At 38.9% G+C, this 18182-nt stretch overlaps 1 protein-coding gene and 1 long non-coding RNA gene across 3 annotated transcripts in view; one reads left to right on the top strand and one right to left on the bottom strand.

Moving 5' to 3' along the window:
• Positions 1–15032, bottom strand: part of LOC306847682 (gasdermin-E-like) — a 29115-nt gene extending 14083 nt beyond the window's left edge. For both annotated transcript variants that reach the window (XM_079381782.1, XM_079381785.1), the window contains exon 1: positions 14808–15032. The gene's annotated coding sequence lies outside the window, so the exon portion shown is untranslated. The remainder of the gene's footprint in view (positions 1–14807) is intronic.
• The window catches only part of LOC306847684, a 32246-nt gene continuing 21680 nt past the window's right edge, over positions 7617–18182 (top strand). The window contains exons 1-2 of the long non-coding RNA XR_013782177.1: positions 7617–7882; positions 8677–9375. This is a non-coding gene — a long non-coding RNA (uncharacterized lncRNA). The remainder of the gene's footprint in view (positions 7883–8676; positions 9376–18182) is intronic.

The following is an 18182-nucleotide window of genomic DNA, read 5'->3' as shown; positions in this document are numbered from 1 at the left end:
CTCCCCTGCCAGTGCGTGACGCACGCTGTGACGCAGCTGTCATCTGAGCGGGGCGATCTGCCTTTTTACATAAAAAAAGTTGTTGTTTTTTTCTTCTACATTTTTTATGTGTGTGTGTGGGGAATGTGGCCATATGTGCATGATTATCATATGTATGGACGGACATCAGCGTGTTTATTACCAACTCTATGACGGCTATCATTGTGATTCATTGATCAGCTATTATTGATTATATGGCCCATCTGTATGATTATCATCTGAATGGAAGCACATCAGCGTGTGATTACTGACTATATGACCATGTCTGCCAATATCACTTCATGTCTGGCAATCAGAATACTTCAGTATACATACTATATACAAAGCATTTTTCATGGTATCTTCTTCAAATTTGAAATATAAATTCATGAGACATGTGGCTTTCAATCCATTACTTTTCTGGATTGCTCCAGGACTTATTTCATGTATTTGTATATGAAATAAAAATATTTTTCAAGGCACGTCAGTGTCTATAACTTTTTATCTTTTTGAGCATTATCAACTCTGGATGATGGATAGTAAAGCCTATGTGTCTTCTTTCCAAAGATAGTTTTAATTTAGGTAGGTTATTTTCACCTGTGAGGCCCAAAATGGGGGGCGAAGGTTAACAGGTTAACATGTAATTCAATGATTTTATCAACCAGGAGAGACATTTTTATGATGAGACTGGGCGTTGAAGTCTCACAGATACACACCGGAGTGAAATTCCCATGACCTCCTGTTTCTCCCCAGCAGAGAAACGTGCCTTTTTTTCTTATTGGCGGAACAAAGAAAATCAGACCTTTATAAGTGTTCACAAAAGACAAATAATAGTTGTTGCTGCTACCAAAAGCAACACACATATACATATACATATATATATATATATATATATATATATATATATATATATATATATATATATATACACATACATACAAGGTTGTAAGTTATTTTATGTTGTTCATATGCTTGGTGTGATTATTTAGAAGGTAGGATGTTAATTGGCGCATTAACCCATGTAGTATATGAGATTAAGGTATGTACTTTGTGTATGCCAAATACCTGTTGTTTGATTTTGAATGAAAGCTAGTTGCGTCAACGATAATTTGGGATGGATGAAAGTTGACTTTTCTCATCATAATGTATGAGTAAAACACTTCTGCTAGGATATATTCTTAATTTACACACGGAAATCTGAGCCGTGCGGGCCTACAGAAACACTTGTGATTGGATCAAACAGCAAAAGGGTTTTTTTGAGACAGATGCCCAGCTTTGCTAGTTGCTTGCTGCTTGCTCATGCGCTGACCTGCTTGAAACTTCGGCTCCTCATCTGATTGCGCTGTTAAGCGCTCTCAGCCATATACCATCTGGCAAGGATCCACACATGCCTTCAAAGTGCTGACCAAAGAAACTTTAACATCTGAAGCCGAAAGAACTCTAAACAGACTTCCTAAGAGCGTCATCACGTCACAGAGAAACCAACCAATTGCAAGAGGGCATCCCCAGTGACATCACGCAACGATGATTTCAGCAGCCAATCCGCACCCGGGATTCTCTCAACCAGGAAAGAAACGAAACAACGCAGAGCAAGTAATCAAATAATTCTCCATAATTCTGCTGGAAACTGGTTGAAGTAATTTTAAGAATAAAGATAGACAAGTTCTTTGCTTGAAACTCCATCAGGGAAGGTTTCAGCACCTAGTAAAAGAGTGCTAGTTTAAGCTTTCTTCAAGTTCATTACCTGCAATGTTTGTGTGTGTACGTATTCTGTTTTGTGTTATTTTAGCTTAGTAGTATTGTAGAGTAGCAAATAAACTTTGATTTATAAAGAGATCTTTTGTCTGGTGCTATGTGATTTTCAAGTCAAACTATTTACCAAAAGATTGCGTTACCTATGCTAAAATGACCTATGCTAAAAATTACCTAATCAATTCTGTATTACTGTGGCCATGGGAATAAACTGGATTGTTAAGAGATACTGGTTTTAATATTTGCTGGACAAGTCATTAATGAGGTATCGTTAATAAGGTACGAGTTGGATGTTTTGATTAATATCTATTAAACATACGAATATGAAGTCGATACAACTCGATTTCCAGAAACTAAAATTAAATTAATAGTTCTAAAATTACTACACCCCTATTGACAGATGCCACAACAGCCACAGATACCACCACAGCCACCACCACTGCCTCCATCCTAACAGTGCAGCGGCAACTGCACCGGTACTCACACCACCCAACGAAAGACAAGCACAGATTCTTGAACTACTGAAAGAAGAGCAAACACCCACCCCTGCAACAACTTCGACATAATCATCCAGACCGTCCACCAGTGATGGCGTCAGAGCGATGAAATGCTGGAAAAGATAAGACAGCATGCCCTCCATGCCGAGAGAGTGTTGGAAAAAAAAGGAGAAAGACCTTCAGCTAACAGCTCTGATGTACAAAGGCCCACTGAGAGGTACAGAGGCCGAGGAGAGGGGTGCAGGAGAGACAGAGGGCAGACTGTCTCAGATCGATCCAGATGTTTGTTATTTCTGTGGCGAGAGGGGACACTGGAAGGCGGCGTGCCCAGCTTTAATGGGTCAAGTGGTGGCTGGACCACCAAGGCCACGCAGCAGAAACCGATAATAACAAAACGCACACACACTTCTAACCCAGCTAACTGCAATGAAGTAAATCTGCTTGCTCTGATACATGATCACATTGCAAAACTAGAAAATGACAAATGTTCTCTTGACAAGAAAATAGGTACAGTCATTTGAATGATCTAGCATATAAACAACTGCCACAGGTTAGATTATGGGTAAAAAGAGTTTAAATTATTTTCCTATCTGATTACGGGGCTACAATTCTGTAATCAGAATGGATGAAATAGATCCAATTCCAAAATTAAGAGAAAATTTTGTTTGGTCAACTTCTGCATCTGGTCATACTGTCAGAGAGGATTTCACTGTACCACTGAGATGTGAGGATGAGAATGGCATGAGCTTTAAGCATAGTTTCCTACTGTCAGCAAACTGCCCTCAAAATTTGTTGAGAAGAGATTTAATGTGTAAACTGGGCATTTCTCTGTTTTCCAGCCCAAATGGAATCCAAGTGGTTTGATGCCAAATTCAAATTTTAGCCACAATCCAACAACCGCAGTTGTACATTTACCAGTGGAAACTGAAAGATGATTAATTAAACAAACTGAAACAAAATGAAAAAACTTGTCAATTCTGCAAAAGACAGAGTTTCACCTAATTCTGAAATTATGCAACTCTCTGATTTACATTGCTCAGCACATGTATTATTTGGAAGAGATTAAATGTTTGAACAGAAATGGTTTCAATGTATAGACACGATAGACTTGAAATGGTTAATCTGGACAGAAAACAAATGTGCTGTTACTGTTGATTTGAGAAGTGAACAGCAAAAGATTTTTGATGTTGTTGGATCTTTCCCACATGTCTCATTGTCCAAAAGCAACAATGACCATTGGGAAGACATTGGTTTATTTGTAAAAATGTGTATTTTGTCATGTTAATTGGGTGTAGACAGCAGAGGAAAATGTTGAATACAATCCAAAGCTGTCTGCATACCGAATGGGTTTGCACACGCCTGCTGTTAAAGCTGTACGCACAAAAGCCTGTCACAGATAAAAAAAAAAAAACAACGTGTAATTTTTGGCCATGTGTTCGCACAGTCGAACATTCCTTCCAAATTATGCTATTGAAGAATCGTCCCTGAGCGATTTGGCTCATGGGAAGGGCTTGCAAAAACATGGCAAACTGGCATGGACCCCAGAAGCAGAGAAAGCATTTGAGAATTTAAAAATACTGTTACAAACATCAACTCTGGGACTCCCAAGGCAAGGCAAGGCAAGTTTATTTATATAGCACATTTCATACACAGTGGTAATTCAAAGTGCTTTACATAAAAGAAAGTGAAATAATCTTTTTTATTATTATTATTATTACACATTACATGGATTCGTCTGTACTATGAAAAATTTCTGCGTCCAAAATGTTTATAAGTCCAATGCCTCGTTTCCACTGAGTGGTACGGTACAATACAGTTCCATACAGTACGATTCGGTACGGGTAAACCTGATCAGGCTTGCGTTTCCACTGCCAACAGTACCCTTTACTTGATAGGCGTGGTGTATGCCGGAAAGCGATAGACAATAAAGCGCGACAATAAGCACAACTCTGCCTCTTTTATGTCAGTTTTAATGAACAATAATAGCCATTATAAAAGTATAAGTACAAAGTATAAGAGGTTTATATAAGAGGAAATAAAGACAAAAGCAAACAATTCACAGTCAAACGTTTGCTACAAAGTCAGCGCTGTAAGTTACTATGGTAAAGTTCAAAAGTCAAAACGATATGACCAGGAGCAAACAATAGATTCATGAGACCACGAATGCCTGTTAAATATACACAAAACGAATTGATTCTCGTTTAATCACTACAGAGATATCAGAGCCAGCGACAAATGTCGGAAGGACCAGCCGAGCGTAAGGCTGCTCGAGGCAGATACATTAATATAAAAGTATAAAATACACTGTTATATATTTGTGTGTGTGTGTGTGTGTGTGTGTTTGCGCACTCTGATGTTATGAGCCGAACACAGCAGAGCGGAACGAGTGAAGGAGAAGCTTTATCCCCTTGCATAATGCACAAGTGACGATTCTAGTCAACCAATCAATGTTCTGCAGTGAGTTTAGCTCCACCCTTTTGGTACCCTTTGCTGTGCTAGGTACCCCAACGAAAGGGTACCAAAAAAGTGGTACAGTACGGTTTGCTATTTTGGTACCATTCACAACTTCTGACAATGGAAACGGACATAATTTCGTACCGTACCGTAACAAACCGAACCGCTCAGTGGAAACGAGCCACAAGTTCATCCACAATTGCAGTCCGAGTCCAAGTACCCGACTCTGTCAGGTACAATACAATTTTATTGTAAATGCCAAACATTACAATACAAAGATGCACAGTGCTAAACCCGGCTACACTGCTCCCGACGGAGCAGGACGGGGAAGAACACGATTGTGTTGCCATATTGGAACTGGTCTGGACACCAAGACCTGATTTAAAAGAAACCCACTTAGAAAATGCTGACTTAATTCTATTTGTCGATGGTTCAGCATCTAGAGATCCAAAAACTGGCAAAAACAAAGTAGGTTATGCTGTAACCACTGCATATGACACAGTAGCATCTGGAACGCTCCCCGCGCATTACTCTGCGCAAGGGGCTGAATTAGTAGCATTGACAGAGGCTTGCAAAATTGCTGAAGGACAAACAGTTACCATCTACACAGATTCTCATTATGCTTTTGCCATTTGCCATGATTTTGGGGCATTGTGGAAACACAGAAAATTTCTAAAGTCTGATGGTAAGCCTGTGCTAAACCATGATAAAATAGCAGCATTGTTAGAAGCAATTTTGCTACCAAAGTCAATTGCTATCTGCAAGTGTGTTGCACATTCCAAAAGTGATGATTTTGTATCTCTAGGTGACAAACGTGGCGAAGGATGCAGCTATGAGAACGGAACCTTCCCTAACATGTATAGCAGTTAACAATGACTCAATCACACTCCCTTCTGAATCGCTTACTGTGTGTTCACGACCACATTAGTTCCCAAGCATTTTCACGCTAGAACGCTTGTTTTTGCAATTCATTTCCTCAAAACAACACCGATTTGACCAATTGCATTTAGGCTACACTTCAACCAGGACAGTTTGGAATGTAGGCTGCGCACAAATTAATGTTAATTAAAGACCTAGGCTAGTAAACGTCTCCATGATGGTGTTAGTTTTCACTGTTATGCTGATGATACTCAGCTCTATATAGGGTTGGGTATCGTGTTCGATACTTTTTAGGCACCGACCGAATTGCCTCGATACCACCGAGTATCGAAAAACGTCTTGTCGTTCGTTACCAAATTTCGATACCTAAGGGGTTAATCTCATTAACGTCAGTGAGCCAATAAGCCTGCAGCACTAGGTGTGTTTGACTAGAAGTGACTCGGTGCTGATTGATCAGTGTTTGACATCCGCGAGAGCAATTCAAAAGCGTACGGAGCAGTCTGCTCTCTATATCGCGCAGTTTCGCTTACTTGACACAAGACTGAAGCTCGCGTGACATTTCAGCGTCTGCCGTCTCACTAAATGAGGACATAAACACATGAACAACAGCTCTAGAACTGCTCTGAGAGTCACTTCATGAGCATTTTACCATTTGATTTGCGTAAAACTTGCGTCATATCATATCACATACAGAACTGTAAAGGTATTCCCAGAAACCCGTCAAAATAAAAGTTTGGATTAACTTGGAAGACCCTGCGGCAGAAATAAATTCATATTGTTCAGCAGAGTGTACACACTGCTACTACTAGGCTACTATTAAAATTATTAAAACTCTTATTTTTTAACTAATGATCACACAAAATTTCTTCCATGTTTTAATTTTAATAGTAACATTTTGTTTGCCAAAATAAATAAAGTTTTATTTTCAATAATTTTAAAGAAAAATTAAATTAATGTTTTATGCCTTCATTTCAAAACCAGATACAGAACACAGAATTTCTGAGGAAAAAGAAAACATTTCATAAGGCTGTTTTAAGAATAAATTTGAATAAACTAAGTAGTTTTTATGCATTCAAATAATTAGACATACTACAACATAGAATTTAATAACAACAAAACATATTGTGAAAGAAAATAAAACATCCACTTATGAAAGTTGTAGAATGTGGCTTATTAAATATGACATTTCCTGATCAACCCTCTGCTGGAACCAACAAGAAGACAACATAAAAATTGATTTGAATGATCTTTTAGTACAGGGAGCTCGGCGACGCCAGGATAAGGAGGCCAAGAAACAGGAACGGAAGGAGCGTCGCAAGGGGGCCAAGAATGGAGATACAAGGCCAGAAGATTCTCTTCAAGATGAAGGAAATTCTCAAGTTAATGAGGAAACAAGAAGTGTTGAATAAAAGAATAATGAAATTAATGAGGGGAATGATTAAACTATGTGATTTCTCAGATGAATTGCAAGTGTTAACAAATGAGTTAGAAGTGATGGAGCTTCAGTCTCCAGCTATAGGACTATAAAGGTCAGGTGTTATGTTAAAAGTATGTGCTGTATAGTGTGAGAGCACAGGTATCACTTGTTTGAGGTTTTTAGTGTTTCGTGCTAAGAAATGTTTGCTTTGCAAAAACAAGGTTGCAGATCAGGAGATGCATCTTGCATGTGCATGCAGGATGGACCTTCTATCTATAACCAAAGCGTAAGTGTTAGTTACACCGTAGGAGGTGTGAAATAGTGGTTTAGTCATATATGTGTAAGGTATGTAAGGTGTTATGATCTTATCCTATGTATTAAAATAGCAATAGGCACGCTTCGCAGTTAAAGGGATTAACCCTTTCTGTTGAACTCTTGCCCCCGTCTGCGGAGTGTTCTTTGATAGAAGTTGTACATCTGTTCTGAGCACGAGTGGAGAAAAGAAGGGGGGCTGAAGGGAAAATGACAGAAGGTTATTGTTATGAGACTGAAGGTGACGAATGAGAAGCTATAAAAGGTTGATGCATTCTTCATACGTTGCCGTCATTCCGTGGTGAAGACTTCTCGTTGTTATTTTGTATTTTGCTTATGAGTTACTGTTTTTAATAAAACGAAACCAAGGTGTTGGTGATTCGTTAAATTTTTATATACAGACTCTGAGTATTTTATTACATCATAACCAGTTATCAGAACTTGAATAAAAATCCTATCATCGAGCTACAACAGACCCGGACCTGACTGAGCCGGTTCGGAAACCGGGTTGTAAAGGTTGTTGATCATCGTTGAACATCTCTCAGGATACCAGGTAAATATGGAGACGTCTATTATGATACCTTCGGGAACTGAGATAATGATGTGATATTAGATGTAAAGCCTTTAAATCGGTATAGAAATACAACAAAGTGGATAAAGATTTTAAATTTCTTGAAGTCTTTAACAACCTAGAATAAATGAATAGAAATGATGATTCTGTCTGAGCTATGCGTTTTAAAACGAGCACACACTTGTGTAAACTGAAAATTATTTGAGCTTTATTAAAATGATTTGCACTGATTTATTGTGTTGGCTATATTTTGTTCCTTTGTGCAGTGGCTCAGGAGATGAGTCTTTGAGTCTGTATACATGTCAACAAGCTGAAAAAAATAAAACCAAAGTTTTTTGAGATAATATAATCTTGTTAAAACTGTTTTCATAAAATTGGTATCGAAAAAATCGTTCAGGAACCGGTATTGAACTCAAGGTATCGGTATCGAACATTTTTGAACGATACCCAGCCCTAGCTCTATATTTCTTCGCGGCCCAGTGAAACACACCAAATTGAGAAACTAACGGAATGCATAGTCAATATAAAAAACTGAATGACGAGTAACTTCTTACTGCTAAATTCTGAAAAAACTGAGGTGTTAATTATCAGACCTGAAAACCCCACATGTAATAACCTAGAACACTATCTAACACTTGACGGCTGCTCTGTCAATTCTTCATCAGTTAGAAACCTAGGTAATCTCACTTACACTGCTAATACTCTATTCACACACATTGCGTTTGTCTCACTCTTATTTGCTTAAATGGCGGATTTGTGTCTACCTTTGAGTGCAGGTGAGGACACATTCGAGCTGCATTCGGTGCAGCTGGAGCTGGAGGCCGTGGAGAAACAGATCCGCGACCTGGTGGAGAAGCAGGCCCAGCTGAGAGAGAGGAGAGCCGCGCTGGAAACATCCCGGGCTGACGCTCACAAGTCCGGGGTAAGTATACAGCACGCTGCTAACACTCCCACCACCTCTACTCCGTGTGTTTCTCTGTACAGACCCTGTGCACCCAGGACGCGATCTTCACAGATGTCCTTCTCTCCAGCGCCGGGACGCCACGAACCCTGGGTGCAACAACACCAGCGGAAGACCCCAAGCCCTGGGGGACAACCTCGCCGCCTCCGGTCTTCGAGATCTCCACCCGGAACCGCTTCGCTCCCCTCTGCGAGACGGAACGTGACGCTGTGATCGTCGGAAGCTCCATCGTCCGGCACGTCCGTGCTACGTTAGCTGAAGGTAAAGCGCACACACACTGTTTCCCCGGTGCTCGTGTTCTCAATGTTTCTGCGCAGATAACCGCGATCCTGAAGGGCGATGACAGCATCGGGCCTGTCGTGCTTCACGTGGGGACTAACGACATCAAGCTGCGGCAGACGGAGACACTGAAGAGGGACTACAGGAGCCTGATCGAGACGGTACGCAGCACATCGCCCGCGGCGAAGATCGTCGTGTCAGGACCACTTCCGACGTATCGACGAGGACACGAAAGGTTCAGTAGACTGTTTGCTTTAAACAAATGGTTATTGTCATGGTGTAAAGAACAGAAACTGCTCTTTGTAAATTGGAATCTTTTCTGGGAGCGTCCTAGGCTTTTCCGTGCTGATGGCCTGCACCTAGGGATGCACCGATACGATACTGGTATCGGGTATCGGGTCGATACTGAGCTCATGTACTCGTACTCGTATTCGTTAAAATGCCCCGATACTAAACGCCGATACCACGCATGTGATCAGTGCCATATTCAGACAAAGAAACACCAACAACAGAAAAACAGACAGCAGAATGTAGTTATTAGAGATTAAGGATGTCTAAAAATGTACATGCAATGAATATAATGTTAAACATTCAGTATTAATGCCTGTATAGCTGATGTGAGCAATCTGATAAGCAAAACACGCTGAGTGGATCCAGCGCGCGGCGGCGCAGATGCGCGAGCTTGTCGAGTGAATATCCCTTTCTCACAGATATCACTGGAAAGTTTGTACTTCGGTCGGAAATGTCAAAAACGAGTAAGTAAAACAATGCACAAGTTACTTAACAGTAGGGAGAGAGAGATAGGGAGAGCGCGCGCGCACTTCTGTGGTGTGATCTTTATTGATGTTCGCTCAGCACGCATCATTTGAATTAAAACTAAATCGTAAATATATGACAACATATAGGGGCATTCATTCACTTTAAACATCATTTATTTTTAACCTTAAGCATTGAACACGAGTGAAACACAAGTAAAACTATCAGCCTGTGTACTCCGGTACACATAAGTGCGCGCGCTGTGCGTGTTTTCCTTGCTTCATGCGTGTTTCTGCAATTATATGGCTTTGAAATCTAAATGTTTCAGACGGAAAAAAAAAAAAATTCTGTATCTGAAAATTATTGATTTATAACGAGTGGTTCCCTGCATAATTACAGCAAAAAGTGTGGTTACAGCACTGAGCCGCTGCAATGGAGCAGCTCTAATGCTATTTAAGATGATGTACCATAGAGCAAATAAATAAATAAATAAATAACAGTGAAAGTAACAAAAAAATTGTAAATTACATTTTAATGGGCATAATTAAGTGTGAAAAATAACCGAAGGATATACAGTCAAACCAAAAATTATTCAGAGACCAGATATAATTTATTTTTATTTTTTTTACAAGTGGGTGCAGGACACTATAGTTAATTTAAGTAACTGAGGATAGCAAAATAATGTAAACTGTGACAAATTATACCCAAAAATTCTTCATACAGTGGACTACCAGTAAAATTGATACAAAAGTGAGACCAAAAATTATTCAGACCAAGTAATGGAAAAAATTGAAATTCAGGCTTTCATGAACCTGGTTGACAGCATGCCCAGGAGACTACAGGCTACCATTAAGGCTAAGGGTGGCCTAACAAAGTATTGATAGTTGTGTAAATATTGTCATACCAACAGCTGTCTGAATAATTTTGATTGATTGATAGAAAGGTATTATCAAGCTAAATTTGTTCTGACACAGTTTAACTTGGAGTTCTTGTAATATTTTATTAGCATTTTCTAAACTATAGCGAATAAAATGTGAGAAATGCTGAAGGTGTCTGAATAAAATTTGGTTTGACAGTATCTATTTGATAAATGAAGTTAATCAACTAACATTTTACATACTCATTTGTTTTCTTTACCCAATATTTTAAAAAGTTAAAAATGCAAGAAAAATATCGGTATCCGTACTCGGTATCGGCAAGTACCAAAAATGTAAGTATCGGTATCGGGCGAGTACTGGAAAAAGTGGTATCGGTGCATCCCTACCTGCACCCCAGCAGAGTCGGAGCGGAACTCCTGTCAGACAACATCACCAGAACGCTACGCTCCATTTGACTAGTAAGACAATTCTCAAATGACTTTTGTTCTACCCACTTAAATGATAGAAGTACACGCGTTGTCCAATCTATACAGACTGTTTCTGTTCCCCGAATAGCGAGGTCAAAATATAAATTTAATGCAGGATCTAGAAAAAATCTGATCGTGATTAAACCAGAAAAACACAAAATAAATGAACAAAAACAATTTTTGAAGCTTGGGCTCCTAAATATTAGATCACTCGCACCCAAAGCAGTTATTGTAAATGAAATGAAACCTGGCTGAAACCAAATGAATATTTTGGTCTAAATGAGTCTACTCCACCAAGTTACTGTTATAAACATGAGCCCCGTCAGACTGGTCGTGGCGGCAGTGTGGCAACAATATATAGTGATATTCTCAATGTTACTCAGAAAACAGGATACAGGAGGTTTAAAGGATTAGTTCACTTTTAAAAAAACTTTTGCTGATAATTTACTCACCCCCATGTCATCCAAGATGTCCATGTCTTTCTTTCTTCAGTCGAAAAGAAATTAAGGTTTTTGATGAAAACATTTCTCCATAAAATGGACTTCATTGGGACCCAAACGGTTCAAGGTCAAAATGACAGTTTCAGTGCAGCCTCAAAGGGCTTTAAACGATACCAGACGATGAATAAGGGTCTTATCTAGCGAAACGATCGGTCATTTCAAAAATAAATAAAAAAGTTTAAGTTTTATAAGCACAAATGCTCGCCTTGCTCTGTTCTGTGATGCGCGTTCGTGACGTCACGTAATACGCAATTACGGTGAAAAGGTCACGGTTGACTTAGGCGGAAGTACCTAGTCAGTGTTTACAAATGTGCGGAAGGAGGACCATATACACACATTCAAATGTCTTTGTGTCAGTTTATTGTTTAAAATGCCCATCTAGATGTTTGCTATAGTGTTGCTAGGATATTCTGGGTGGTTGCTAGCCTCTTGCTATGCAGTTGCTGGGGTGTTGTTAAACTATTGATAGTATATTCTGGGTGATTACAGACATTCCCACCTCTGGTAATAACAGAAAATCAAACATTGGTTTCAAAACTGATCCAGTTTCAATGCTGGGATATTATTGTATTTCTTTCTAGTATTAGGAAATTCAAAAGTGTTACTCTTAAACTTGCTATTAAACTTTCACTAAAACGTGATTTATACCATCTAAGTAGCCTGTGTAATATTAATAGAACAGCATGTCTTCTTTAATGATACAAGCTCAGAAACATTTATAACCTGTTCAAGTTTTTTATATTGTGTATTGACTTGGTGCCATGATGGATATTGAAATGTTTATTTTTCGTTTTAAAATAAACCAGTCCTGCAAGCACCCCTGCCTTGCACATTTTGTATGTCTCCCTTGTCAGACACACCCAATTCAGGTCTTGCAGTCTCCTATTGTTTATTTTTCGGTCCTGTACCATGAAGCCGGTTTAGCTGGCTAGCCAGGTAAGTTTCAGTTTAGTTTGTGCCAACTCTGGGTCTTAGGTACCATGAAAATGGTTTGGCTTTTAGCAGTGTTCATTGCTATAGTAACTTATGCTCCACAGCTAATATGCTCCAGGACAGGCTATGTTCTTGTTTAGAGATTTCAAACCGAAATTTGACCAATCAGCTTCAAGCAAAGTGACACATGTCTGATGCAATAAAGCCACTCCTCCAGTTTCTCTTACTCTACAGGACTCTAAAGGACGCTACATAGTAAAACATTTTTAAAGATAAAATCATCTGATTTTTAGAGATTATTATTTTTTATAATTATTTATATAATTATTATACCCTTAATCCATTACACAAGCCAGCTTAGTTTAATAGTAATTATTAAGCTTTTATTTTAAATTAATATAAACATATAGTAATATATAATAATTTTTTTAATCAGAAGCTTTAGACATGACTACATATGACCTTAGATTTTTAAGTGTTTTTCTACCATATTATCAACTCTATAAACTAACTTTACAACTTTTACTTGCACTTATATGGTGAGATGTTTTCTTTAAGTTTTCCTCTTTCATGGATAGATCATTTCATCTTGCTGTATAAATGTTTAAATTCTTCACATTGTTCAAACTTTTAATCTTTGGTAGTGAATCGCACTGACTCTCTCACAAGAAGTGAATCACAGTTTCAAGGCATGTGATTGGCTGCTCATTACTGATGTCACACATTCATGTGCACATGCTCCATTAACTCGGGATCAAGCCTGAGTTGACAGCGAAAGTTGATGATCAGCTTCATGATACCAACAAAGCTGGACTGGACTGGTTTGGTTTTGTCAGTTCAAAAATAATCCTGTAACCCTGAGTTTGTTCAGCCACCATCATGGTACAGCCCCCAGAATGACCAGACACAGAAACAGTTTCTTCCCTCAGGCAATCTATACTGCGGTCAGGCCAGCCTCCACTTCGAAAAACACGGTCATTCTGACCGCCACGTTATTTTGTGGTGCGTGCATATACTAGGCGTTCCGGTAATAGCGAGTAAAAACTCAGATCAAAGGAAAAGCGATCTCTGGCATTCATTCAGCCAGTTTCTGTCAATGAATGAATGAATAAATTAATAAAAAAATTATACGTTTAAAACGGTCTGATATAAATAAATAGACCAATTAATATGAAAAAACAGTCTGATGAGAAATAACAAAATAAATGCCTTACAACTTGCATTTAACCATTTTTTACCATTGGAAAAAGTGATATAATCTAATTACACTAAGTGCAAATAATGATAAATTATGTTTACAATAAAATAGCAGTTTCTTGTGCGTTTTATTTATGATTTGTGATAGCGTGCGCCTCATATTCGCTTACAGCTGAAGAGCGTGCACCGTGAGCACGGCAAGATGGGACAGGACAGGAAAGTTTGTTTTACTGACATATAACAACATCTCAACAGACCGCAGTTCACTGTTGTTCTACTGAAGCTCACTTGGCACCTGTACCTTTTCCGCGCTAGTTTGACTCGCGCGCTGAGGGCAAGCTGAAGTGCGGGTCTGAAAAGTATCTCGTTTGTTGTGGTCATAATGAGATATGGCCATTCCGCGTCTTAGTAAGTTTAGGAAAAATACATTTTTGAACACATTAGGAAAGCTAAAAACCGTTAAATAAAAATGTTTCATAATATTTTTTTTTAACAACTAAGCTTTTGGTTATTTATAACGTTTTATTAAAGATTTTCATAGAAAGATTTCGGCAAATGGCGCCCCCCTATGTGCGGCGCCCCTATGCACTGCATATTGCACACCCCGTTTTTGCGCCACTGTCTACCTCCATAAAGTCCATTCTTGCCCTGAAAAAGGTTGAAGACCCCTTCTCAAAATACTTAATTTCTATTTTCACATTTATTTAAAAAGATGGAGCACAAACGATGGGCAAAATAGATGTTGTTCTTCAAACAGACTATGTTCAACTTTAGTCACAACAGAGCAGCATTCATTTCCAGATCTTTGCCACTGGCTTTACATCACATGAACATGGGCACTGTTAAATACTGTTACATTACATAAAGTCATTCAGTCAAGCATTAACGTAAGATTGGACAGAATAAATAGTTTTAATTTGTTTTATAAATACACACCTGCCGCTGTTAAGAGTTTGCTGGTGATGCGCTGTAGATCCACAGCCAAAAGAGAGCGGAAACAGCGATAGATTATGATTTTTTTTAAGAGAAGTCCACACAGTCCTGTTCTCGTGTCAGAAAGTGCAAAACTTCAGTAAGTGCACGCACATTTAAACGTCTCCTCGCCTCTAGTCCTGAAAGTCCCCTCACACGTAATAGCATCGCGTTTACTGGACTGTCTGTGAGGAGGAGGCGGTGCTGAACGTTTCACTACACTTATAAGCAGCGGAAGCATTTCAAGTGCAACCTCAATGTGTAGTTCTCAGAACACCGTCAGCCTTGCTTTTCTTTACATTCATTTCACTTTAAATTGTGATGGGGAATAACAACAATTTTTGTTGTATTATATATTAAATATTTTGTAACAAATATTTATTACAAAATAAATGTAACTGTAATCTGGTACAGTTACTGATAAAACATGTGTAATTAAACTACAGTTACTTATTGATGCACTGAGAAGAGATCCAGGCAGACGAAGTCTTTCCGTAAAAGTGTAGTTTATTAAAAAATCAGTTATCATAAGTATAGGTTATACTGATTACAGATGATTAAGTGTTAAAATATAAAAATTAAAAGAAAAGATAAAAAATTGATACAATATCCAAGCTGAACATATTCTGCTAAAACTAAGATAAAAGTTTAACAATCTGAGTATAATGTTCAAGAGCCGAGAGATGAAGAAAGAAATAATTGTGGCCTGCACTTGAATGATGACCTTACCTGACAAACAAACACTACAATGCTGATTAAGAAGGCACAGCAGCAACTTTATTTGTTATAAGTTCTGAAAAACAACGCCCTGGTTCTACAGAAGTTCGATTGAAAGTGTGCTGACATACTGCATTCCTGTGTGGTTTGTTAGTTGCACTGCCCAGGAAAAGACAGCGGGTGGTTAACACAGCACAGAAGATTATTGGCTGTGAGCTCCTCTCATTAGAGAAGCTGTACAGGACCCGCTGCCTTCAAAAAAGATTGCAGCATTCTGAAAGACTCATCCCATCCAGCACATCATCTGCTTGAACTGTTACCCTCAGGTCGGCGGTACAGGACAATAAAAACCAAAACAAACAGACTGAAAAACAGCACATATCACAGGGCTGTTGCAATACTCAATGAACACGGAATGTGATGTCTCTTATGAGGAATAGTCCATCTTGTTTTAATCTAAACTCTCTGATAGACATGTAATACATATATTTATTTCTAGAGATATATATATATACATCAACATCTAAAAAAAATTTACTTATTTCAAAAAGTGAAACTTTCACATATATTAGATTCATTACATATAAAGTAAAACATTTCTAAAGTTTTTTGTTTTGATTTTGATGATTAGAGCTTACAGCTCATGAAAGTCAAAAATCAGTATCTCAAAATATTAGAATATTTACATTTGAGTTTCAATTAATGACCATCCCTACAGTATAAATTCCGGGTATCTCTTGTTCTTTGAAACCACAATAATGGGGAAGACTGCTGACTTGGCAATGGTCCAGAAGACGATCATTGACACCCTCCACAAAGAGGGTAAGTCACAGAAGGTCATTACTGAAAGGTGTGGCTGTTTACAGCGTGCTGTATCAAAGAATATTAAATGCAAAGTTGACTGGAAGGAAGAATTTGGGTAGAAAAAGGTGCACAAGCAACCGGGATGACCGCAAGCTTGAGAATACTGTCAAGCAAAGCTGATTCGAACACTTGGGAGAGCTTCCCAGGAGTGGACTGAAGCTGGAGTCAGTGCATCAAGAGTCACCGCGCTCAGACATCTTCAGGAAAAGGGCTATCAAGCCACTTCTGAACCAGAGACGTCAGAAGCGTCTTACCTGGGCTGTGGAGAAAAAGAACTGGACTGTTGCTCAGTGGTCCAAAGTCCTCTTTTCAGATGAAAGTAAATTTTGCATTTCATTTGGAAATCAAGGTCCCAGAGTCTGGAGGAAGAGCGGACAGGCACAGAATTCATGTTGCTTGAAGTCCAGTGTGAAATTTCCACAGTCAGTGATGATTTGGGCTGCCATGTCATCTGCTGGTGTTGGTCCACTGTGTTTTCTGAAGTCCACAGTCAATGCAGCCATCTACCAGGAAATTTTAGAGCACTTCATGCTTCCTTCTGCTGACAAGCATTATGGAGATGCTGATTTCATTTTCCAGCAGGACTTTAGCACCTGCCCACAGTGCCAAAGGTACCAAAAGCTGGTTCAATGACCATGGTGTTACTGTGCTTGATTGGCCAGCAAACTTGCCTGACCTAAACCCCATAGAGAATCTATGGGGTAATCTATGGGGTATTGTCAAGAGGAAGATGAGAGACACTAGACCCAACAATGCAGATGACCTGAAGGCCGCTATCAAAGCAACCTGGGCTTCCATTGAGCAATGCCACAGGCTGATTGCCTCCATGCCACGCCGCATTGATGCAGTGATTCATGCAAAAGGAGGCCCAGCCAAGTATTGCGTGTATAGAAATTAACATACTTTTCAGAATCCTGACATTTCGGTTTAAAATGTCCTTTTTTTATTGATCTTATATAATATTCTAATTTTCCGAGACACTAAATTTTGGGTTTTCATTATCTGTAAGCCATAATCATCAAAATTTTCTAGAAATAAAGGCTTGAAATATTTCTCTGTGTAATGAATCTATATAATATATGGGTTTCACTTTCTGAAATGAGTGACAAACAATATTGACCTTTTTCATGATATTCAAATTTTTTTAAGATGTACCTGTATATACATATACTGATGTTTTTATTTATTGCACACAATTTAGTTGTACTTTGTATAATGACAATAAAGATTCTGATTTAAGATCTTCAGAGCATGCAAAGAGAAGGAAATATTAAAGATGCCAATTGAAGGGGCATTATATAGGCTAGAGACCTACGTCTTCATAGGTCATAGAATATTCTCGTCTGATCGAGAATGTTCTTGTCTGATCAGCAAAATGTTACAAATATTTACCTACTATTTTCCTTTCCCTCCCCCTTATTTAGATAATCTCAGAGCAAGGTCAACTTGACTTGTTGAAGGAGGTTGTTGTGGTTTTACACCCTTTGAGCAGAAACAGCAAGCTCTTTCCAACATCCTGTCCAACATCAATGGAACATGACAGGGTGTATGTAACGCAGTTCGTAGGTCGGGAAGGAGGAGGCGGGAACCGGCAAACATTTAACGATTTAATAACAAAATAAACAAACGTAAAAGTACAGCGGCAGCCCCTCACGGACGACTGCCGCACACAAAACACAAAATAATATCCAGGCCTGGTCCTCTCTCGTCTTCCACTGTCGTCACTCCTCCTTTTATCCTTCCGGAGCTCCTCCGTGG

The sequence above is a fragment of the Barbus barbus genome (assembly GCF_936440315.1).
Source record: "Barbus barbus genome assembly, chromosome: 27".
NCBI classification, from domain to species: domain Eukaryota; kingdom Metazoa; phylum Chordata; class Actinopteri; order Cypriniformes; family Cyprinidae; genus Barbus; species Barbus barbus.
This window is presented reverse-complemented; position numbering and strand designations above follow the sequence as displayed.